The sequence below is a fragment of the Hemicordylus capensis genome, chromosome 1 (genome assembly GCF_027244095.1).
Source record: "Hemicordylus capensis ecotype Gifberg chromosome 1, rHemCap1.1.pri, whole genome shotgun sequence".
Lineage (NCBI taxonomy): Eukaryota > Metazoa > Chordata > Lepidosauria > Squamata > Cordylidae > Hemicordylus > Hemicordylus capensis.
Genome location: NC_069657.1, coordinates 66816744 through 66825578, shown reverse-complemented (window position 1 = coordinate 66825578; position 8835 = coordinate 66816744). Strand labels below are relative to the sequence as shown.

The following is an 8835-nucleotide window of genomic DNA, read 5'->3' as shown; positions in this document are numbered from 1 at the left end:
GGCGGGGGCTGGCCGGTAGGCAGCAACTTCCATGCCCCTTAAAACAACCCCTCTGGGTGGCTCAATAGGTGGGTTTGCCACCATGTAGCCACTGGGATTGATCCCAATCCCGGTCGTTCACACAAGCGTGCAAAACCAGGCTGGGCTCCCTTAGCCCAGTTTTGCACACTCGTGTGAATATCCTCAAAGCCTTGGTCTTTCAGTTGGGCAGTGGGTTGGGGAGGTATGAATCCAAGCAGACATTCAGTTGCAGTTTCCCTAATCACTTCCTAGAGATACCCCTGATGAATTTCTGCCTGATGCATCTCTGATCAAGACAAAATGTGGGTGCATGGAGCTTCATGTACAGACTGTACAAAGTATTTACAGCTTATATGGTGTGGAAGTTAAGGTGGGCACCTTAAGTTGCCACTTCCATTCTTTTTAGAGCACAAGTGAACCATAAAGCAGTTTAACTCTCATTTTAAACTGAAGGTTTTTGGATTATTTGATTTCCAGGCATTTAAAAAAGAAAAATATGATTAGACGGAGAAAAGCTTACCCAAACCACAGGGTAAAACAACCAGATGTTGAACACCAAAAACTTTGTAAAACCTTCAACTAAGGTAAAGTCACACTGCTCCACCCACCCCACTTGAAAAAACATAAGTAAATGAAATTAGTGGATTCAGTAATAGTGACAATGTGATCCCACCTCTTGATTATTCAGCAGTGAATAAGGACACAAGAAGCAGGTAATTTGTATTCAATTTAAATCTGTTCTTTATTTTTTGCTTTTTCTTAAAACACACACACACACAATGATAAATAAAAATAACTAATGTTCTAACAACCGTGTCCAAAACTAAAGATTCTCTTCCCAGAAATTTCCCATAAACCTGAGTTCTCCTGCTTGATTTAATTTCCTTCAGGACAGTATTATCAGCAAAATAGTGTAAAGGTTGTGCACAAGTGACATAGCCATCCACACACAGAGACACAGGCACACACACACACACAGGCACCCCTCACTTGTTTCAGCGCACTCCTCATCCTGGCCCTGGGCAAGCCGGCATTCCCTACCAGCTGCCCCAGGGCTCAGATGGCCCCTGGGGCTCAGATGGCCAGATGGCTCAGATGGCCCCTGTGCATGTGTAGAGTCCCAAACAAGTGAGGAGTACATGTTGGAATGGAGTGGTGGGCAGGAGTACTTCCTCCCTGGTCTGGTTCGAAGTCAGACCTCTCAAAACGGGCTGGCTTGACATCAAGCCCGGCTTGAAGCAAAGCAGCTCACACATCCTTACTCCACTACAGGCAGAGAACAGGCTCTGGAAAGGTGGGGGGAGGGCTGCTGCCCAAGGGCTGTGCATCTCCTGAGTGAAGGAAGGAGAAAAAGAAGATATAAGAGCTCATATGTGTTTCCATTCTTTAAAAGAGTTGGGGTTTCGAGATGGGGGAGGGCGTTTATTCTCGAGGAGGCTCATAAAGCAGAGTATGAGTCACTATACTCTTTTTACTATAGTAAGAAGGTGCAATTCAGAAGGTTAAGGCCTACTATTTAAGTCAGATTGGCTTAAGGCCTACCACTATTTTGCTAATAACACCATCCTGAAGGAAATTAAATCAAGCAGGAGAACTGTGAGGTGTTATGGGAAACCTCTGGGAAGAGAATTGGTAGTTTTGGACGTGGTTCTTAGAGCATTTGTTATTTTTTAGTTATCATTGTTGTTTGTGCATGTGTTTGTAAGGGGGGAAATGTAAGAACAGATTTAAAGTGAACACAAATCACCTGCTTCTTGTTGTGTCCTTATTCACTGCTGAATAATCATAAGGTGGGATCACACACTGACACTATTACTGAATCCATTAATTTCATTTAATTCTGTTTCTTCAGGCAGGGTGGCAGTGGAGGGAGAATGTGACTTTTTCTTAGTTGAAGATTTTACAAAGTTTTTGGTGTTCAGCATCAGAAAGTTCTCTCTTGTCATTAGAGCGCACATGCTTATATTATTTGATTGGTAATTTATAGAACTTCAGTCAAAATAGAACTTTGAAAAAATTACCATTTGGATCCTGATCACTCTGTTGGGCTGAGTGAAGTGTTGCCAATTTTGCAGACTTAAAATATCCCTGAAAAATTATGTGTTGTCCAGACAAGTTGTTCTGTTAAGAACTAATCTGCCTACTTTCCTTTCACTATAGTCTTAACTGACAATTACCATCCTCACAAGTTAACCCACTTCAGTCTTAAACTTTCACATGGCTGCCATCTTGAAATGAGGTGGGTGATATCATCACAAACTATGCTGTTGAGGTGTCCCTATGTGTCCCTACAGCTGTAACAAATTTGGTTCAAATCAGTTAGGCAGTTCACAAGTTAGCCCACTTGTGCCTCAAACATTCACGCATCTGCCATCTTGAAACTTCTTCAGCCTAGGGGCCATTAGGATTGTGCATGAATGTTTTGGCAGGACAGACAGTAGTACCTTTAAGCATGAGTAAAGCAGGTCCTTACATGCTCCTGCGCCACCCCGCCACTTTTCCGGGCACGGCACTGCACCACTCAGAATTCCGCATGCAGCCGCGGGGCTTCACCCAGCAGCCTGTGTGCAGCAGGACACACATGACCACTACGCATGCACGGCAGCCATGGCCACCATGAATGCATGGTAGCCATGTGCGTGCTGCTGTTGCGCACAGGCTGCTGAGTGAAGCTGCCGCCCCACAGCCATGCACAGACTTCTGAGTGGTGCAGTGCAGCACCTGGAAAAGTAGCGGGGCAGCACAGGAGCAGGTAAGGACCTGCTTTACTCATGCTTAAAGGTACTACTCCCTGCCCCACCAAAATGATTTGATGAGCCGCACCAAATCAATCTATGCACATTCCTAGGGGCCATAGCCTCCCTGCCCAAGCTGATCAGGAGCCAAGGCTTCCTAGTCATTATGTCAGCACTTCTAGTCCCACACCACCACATATTGCCCAGAAAGAGTACGGCCACTTGGCTGAACTGAATAAATGGATACAGGGATGTCTACTCACTTAGTGCCAAGAGGAGGCAGACACCCAGCTGGTTGGGATGTCTGAAAGCAGCCTGGCAACCATTGCTACTGCTTCCTTTAGATTCCCTTCCTTCCTGTCCTCATGACAACACAATGAAAAGACAATGCATGATCATTACTACAGTGAAAAGAGATCCCAGAGGCCTCTGGCAATGCATGCTCTCATTTTGAATATGGCATCTATTGGGTGAGTAAAGGCACATTACATGCTGCGCAGCATTATATTAAACACCATTCCTACCTCCCTGTGCAAATGCTCCTATAAAGGTACACAAGATGTTTGCAGAGTCGTAAGTAACACTTTCTATACTGTATGGCAGTACATGAGGTGCTATTTGTCAAACAGCAGCTATCTCGTTTAAAATAAGAGGACACCTGAGAGTGCTGGTTGGAAGGAAGCCGTGCTGGTTGAAAGTAGTGAGATGGAAGCCAGAACACAGCACTGGCCAGGCAAAGGAAACACTGCTGGCCAGGCAAAAGGCAGTGCCACATTCTGGCTACCCTCCCTAGCAAGCCAGCAGCCCTTTCTTTCTTTTTTGTGAGGAGTCACAAAAGGTACGGTGCAAGTCAGATGCTTCAGGCCTCTAGTTGGCCATCACCAACTTAAAAGGTGGATTTCCCCCCAAATTCATTTCAATGTAACCCCTCCCCTCCCCACCCTCATCAAGCACCACCACAACAATGCTCAAAGCACTATTTCTCTGGACCCAGGACAAACATACGTGCCCTGTTCCTCACAAAAGACCTCATCTGTTTTGAAAAAATATATACAATTGATTGGTGTCCTTAACATCCCTTTCTTCAATCTCTTTTTGTTTCTGGAGGCCCCATTTGTATCTATAGCCAGACACGACAGTATAGTATATACTACAATTAATTATACATAAATGACAGTGCTCTCTAGACACTGCTCCTGGTCCCTGGGGTCTAGTATCAGTTCTTCTATGCTTTCTGGAAACCAGAGTTTTTTCTCATTTACTTACATATATTCTGAGGCCTGTAATTCCTATCAGCAGCACTGGTTTCCAGTTCCCTAGAATTTCAGTGTCCCAGATTGTTATCATGCTGTCAGTTGTGTGCCACCAACTGGCGGGTGGGTTGGGGATTTTCCATTCTAAAGCAAATGATATTGCTTATAATAAAGCATCAGCTTATTTTAACACAAAATTTATCTTCCTAAACTCAAAGTGTCAAAATCATAACAATTCCATTGTCTTGTTACTATGCCTGCAGATCTAGCATCACAGATCTTTAAAACTCATTGTTCAGACCAGACTAGAATCTTCACTGTCCACTAGCGAAGCATTTTATTATATACTAGCCGACCCCACACAGAGCATCTATACGCTCTTTGGGGCCGGCGGTTACCTCTCCCCACCTTCTGCCCCAGTCTCTGCTTCCGGGCCCAGCCATCTCTCCTCCCCACTGCCACTTCTGCCCCCCCTTTCTTTCCTCCCTCCTGGGCCTTGCCTCCACGGCCGGGCTGGGCCTGCCACCTCTGGGCTCCATGGCCGGGCCGCCACCACGGCAACCAATCCTCCTGGGTGCACCTCAGCCAATGAGGCACGTCTGATGCCCAGCCAATCAGCTGGGCTCTGGGACGCACATTCCAAGGCACACCCAGGAGAATTAATATAATAGATTCATATGTTTCAAGGGATTGTCGTACAAATGCATAAACTAGTATTTATGTTAACCTTTTGTCTTATAAATTTGTCAGCATCAGGACTTTTGAAATTCAAGGAAATGCCTTTGATAACCTTTTAATGAACAGGCACATGTGTTTTTTTAATTAGCTACTTTATTTAGAAGAAATGGATATTATTCAGTGACTTCCCAGTTACAGAGAGCTCCAATTGCCCCTATTTTTTAATTCCTTACCTGTTCATAGTAAATCACTGTCTCTGTTTTGTTCCTACATTGTCTTTGGGAGAGATTTTGAGAATGGCTTTTAAATTTTGTCAGAATGTTGATATGTCTACTAAAATTGCAGTTCTTGCCCATATATTGTTTTCCTTCCATTCAGCCCCCACCCAGTTATTTACTCAGAAGGTAAATGTTGCCAGATGCATCTGAATTGCAGCTATTCTATAATAAATACAACCAGATCCACTGTGAGATTAAATATTTTAAAGATTTTCCCCCATAAGAAAACTGCTGGGCTCAGCTTACAAACTGTTTCAGGAGCCAATACAAGATCTGCTACTGCAAAGTAAAAGTAATCCAAAAAACAGCAGGCAGAGAAAAACCTTAACTATTAATGTGTAAGGGTATAAGTGCTGGGGTGGATGTCTTGGAAGTGGTCCCAGAACAGACAAGGGTGTTCCTGTTTTCATGTATTTGACATTAGAGAGTATGAGACAATGGATAACAACACACTATACATCTCTGGTATCTGATAAAAGAATAATCAAATATTAATTTTATTGCAGAATTTACTCTTTCTATATAAAATGCCCAATAAGCTGGGTGCATAGAGAAATGAGTAGATTACTCATTACAAAAAATGCTAGTAAACAGAACCGTCTGAACAGTATAATAGCATTATTCACTTATTCTGAAATAAATTTCACAAATATGTATTACTAATAAGTGAGACCCGTCATTAACTGGGCAACGTAATTTTGCATAGGTTACACTGCTAGGAAAGCTCAAAAAGTGAAATCTAGCAAGCCCTCTAATATTGCAGGGATAACCTTTCTGGAAACCGCAATACTGGAGTTCTTGACCTGACCCCAAAATGGAGTTCAGTTCCTTAGCTATACAAGCCACTTTCGTGGTGAGATCGGATGGAGCAGCCTGTGTGCGGGGAGTGGCTGTTTAAGCTTTAAAACCTTTCCTGCACATCAGCTGAGATGCATGGGGAGGTGTAAAGTTTAAATAGCCATTCTCCCCATTTTTCAGCCAATGCATGGGGAGGTTTAAAGCAGCAGCACAAGGGGGAAGAGTGGATGAAGCAGCCTGAGCCTCTTGTGTGGCTTCTTTAAATCTTCCCACGCACCAGCTGAGAAGCAGGGAGAGTGGTTATTTAAACCATATACCAATTTAGTTAGGCGGAGTGGGAAAGTGTGAATAGCTGAAACTACGCCTGCAAAAACTACGCTGGTATACATGGAGGTGACCTGTGAATGGGCAATATCGCTATTCAAAGGCCAACCTATATATGTCATAGAATCTACATAGTTAATTCTCTAAGCCGACAGGAATGTATGGAGATTCTTGATGGAACTCTCGCGGGATTCCGCAAGAGTTCCACCTGACCAAACTGCCTGGTAACAGATGGAACAAAGGTGAAAACTGAAGAGGAGGACTGGACTCCCGAAAATGGTGGGGAGGGAGCCGAGGAGGATGACGGAGGGCTGGGACAGAGGAAGGTGGGAGGCGGGCAAAGCTCTATCGCCCTTTGGAGGGCCAGGATGGACGAGGACATGGGGCAGGAGAGACTGGGGCAGAAGGTTGGGGCGGGAGGGGAACAGGTGGTGGGCAAAGCCCCGCCTCCCATTGGAGACTGGGGCAAAAGGTGAGGAGGCAGGTGTGGAACAGGCAGCAGGCAAAGCCCCGCCACCTGTTGGAGACTGGGGCAGAGGTGGGGGGAGGGCAGGCGAGACTGGGGCAGAAGGTGGGGGGAGTGTATTGTCGCACAGATGCTCTGTGCGGGGTCAGCTAAATTATTATTAATGTGTTTGCAAAAGGAAAGTAAAACAACAATTTGAGATCTTTAAGATTTCACCTTCAAATATTATTCATTTTATTGACTAATTACCATTTATGGTAAATTTGAATCATAGTAAACATGAATCTGAGAAATTGCTTGGGCATGATGTCATTTTAGAATTATTGATCTAATTATTGAGTGTTAAAAATCTGTTTAGAACAATAACAGTTAAAATGATGGTTATATTCAGAATTTCTTCTAAAAACTACCAAAAACAATTTTTCACTGAGAATATTCCAGTGTAAACAGAGGTGCATTCAGCTAATTTCAGTGGCAAGATTGTTTATGCAAAATTGGTATCTATAGGTCACTGAGAAGTATGTCTTTGTTTTGCACAAACCAAACAATTCTACAAAATATATAATAGATTTACAATATTTGTACCCTACCTTTTAGGTCCAGATCTCAGAAGCTGGCTAAGAACACATCATTAAAGGAATAAAATACATACAATAGAAAAGTAATAAACCCAGATAGCAAACACATAAAAGAGCAGATGAAAGCAGTCAACTAAAAGCCTTATATTACAAAACAAGTGAGTTTCTACTTCCCTTCATATAGTGAGGGTGAAGAGCTCATGAATTTCCCTAGGAAGGGCACTCTAAAGCTGTAGTACCATGACTGATAAAGCCCTGCCCTGGTATCCACCACTTGAATTTGCATTAAAGGCTGGCCTCTAAATTATTTAGCTCCTGAATCTGTGGCAAAGAAGCCTCCCCCATTACAAGGCCAGCTCCTGCCAAGAACACCCAGCAATTCTGGCTAAACTGACATTTTTAACAGGCACTTAATTGCTCTGTGGCCCCTTCTCTCCAAAAGCACCTTTGAGGAGAAAAAAGGGTGGACGCGATGCTGTGTTTATAAGAATGGAAGCACATAGATGTTGGGGTCAGATGGACAGTGAAGTCAGGAGAACAGCGAAGAGAGTCAAGAGTGTTGCAAGCTACCGAAGCCTGAGACACTAAATATTTGTAGTATCTGTCATTGTGTTAGAGACACTTCATGAGAGGCAGGCCATATATTTTAAAGCTTTTCTTCACAACTAGGAGGCTATAAAACAACAGGAGCCCTGAGCAGTTCCATAAGAACCCTCCATGGTTAACTCAAATATTTGACTTATGCATAGTTAGTTTGACTTCCAGCAAATAGAAAAGCAGCTCTGCAGTAACCATAGACAGAAAGTTAGTAAATAAACATTATAAATAAAGTGAGACATGAAAGACTCCAGAGTGAAGGGGGGTAACTCCAGTCCAAACATGTTCCTTGTGCATCTCCCTTGTTGTTTCTCTTCCTTTTTTCTTTAACTAATAGCCAAGGTTTGTGTTAGGATGCCCTCTGGTGGTACTTCCTGATAATTTAGGGCATAACTATGCTGAGCAAAACAATTCCGCAGGTACTCACAGCTGTTGTGGGTTTTTTTACTCCCTAAATAACAGCTGCATGAAGGATGGAATCCTTATCAAGACTACCATATGGAGGGGGGCTTTTGACACCACCATGATCCCATCGAGGTCACACACATACACACCTGAAGCCTTTATTTGCCCCGTTCAGAAGAGAAGCTCCCCATGGCAGAAGAGATGCAGCTGAGTTGTAGTTGTTTTTAGTTAAAGCAGTCGCTTAGGCTCCAATTTCTATCACTTGCAGGGGAGGATTTTTTTTTAAAGCACTGCAGGGTGGAGGTGGGGGACAAAACAGTGATGTTTGGAGGAAAGAAAAATAACTAGCTGAGGAATCCCCAACAAAAGTTGATTTTAGTTTAGCAGGAGCCATAGAGGCTGTTCTCACAACCAGCCTGGGGCAGCCCAGCCTAGGTTAGGCTGGTCGTGAGAAGCAGTGGGATCCTTGGGGTAACCTAACCCTGTTAATGAACCTGGCTGTTAACTGAGGTCAAGGGTGCACCTGCAGCCTTAACCCGGATATCATGTGTCTCCTCAGGCTGTGTGCAGCCTGAGAGGACACAGAGACAGGCACCTAGTGCACCTATCTCATGGGAGAATCCCCAAATGCAACCTGCACATGGCGTGTTGCATTGTAGGATGCGGGTGGCCGGAACAACGGGCTCTGGCCTGAGATCCCTC

At 44.0% G+C, this 8835-nt stretch overlaps 1 long non-coding RNA gene across 1 annotated transcript; it reads right to left on the bottom strand.

Moving 5' to 3' along the window:
* Window positions 1-745: 745 nt before the first annotated feature.
* Window positions 746-4551, bottom strand: LOC128347099 (uncharacterized). The gene is made up of 3 exons (XR_008317391.1): window positions 4023-4551; window positions 3020-3113; window positions 746-1352 (listed from the first exon to the last, which is right to left on the bottom strand). It is a non-coding gene; the product is annotated as an uncharacterized LOC128347099 (long non-coding RNA).
* Window positions 4552-8835: the final 4284 nt, after the last annotated feature.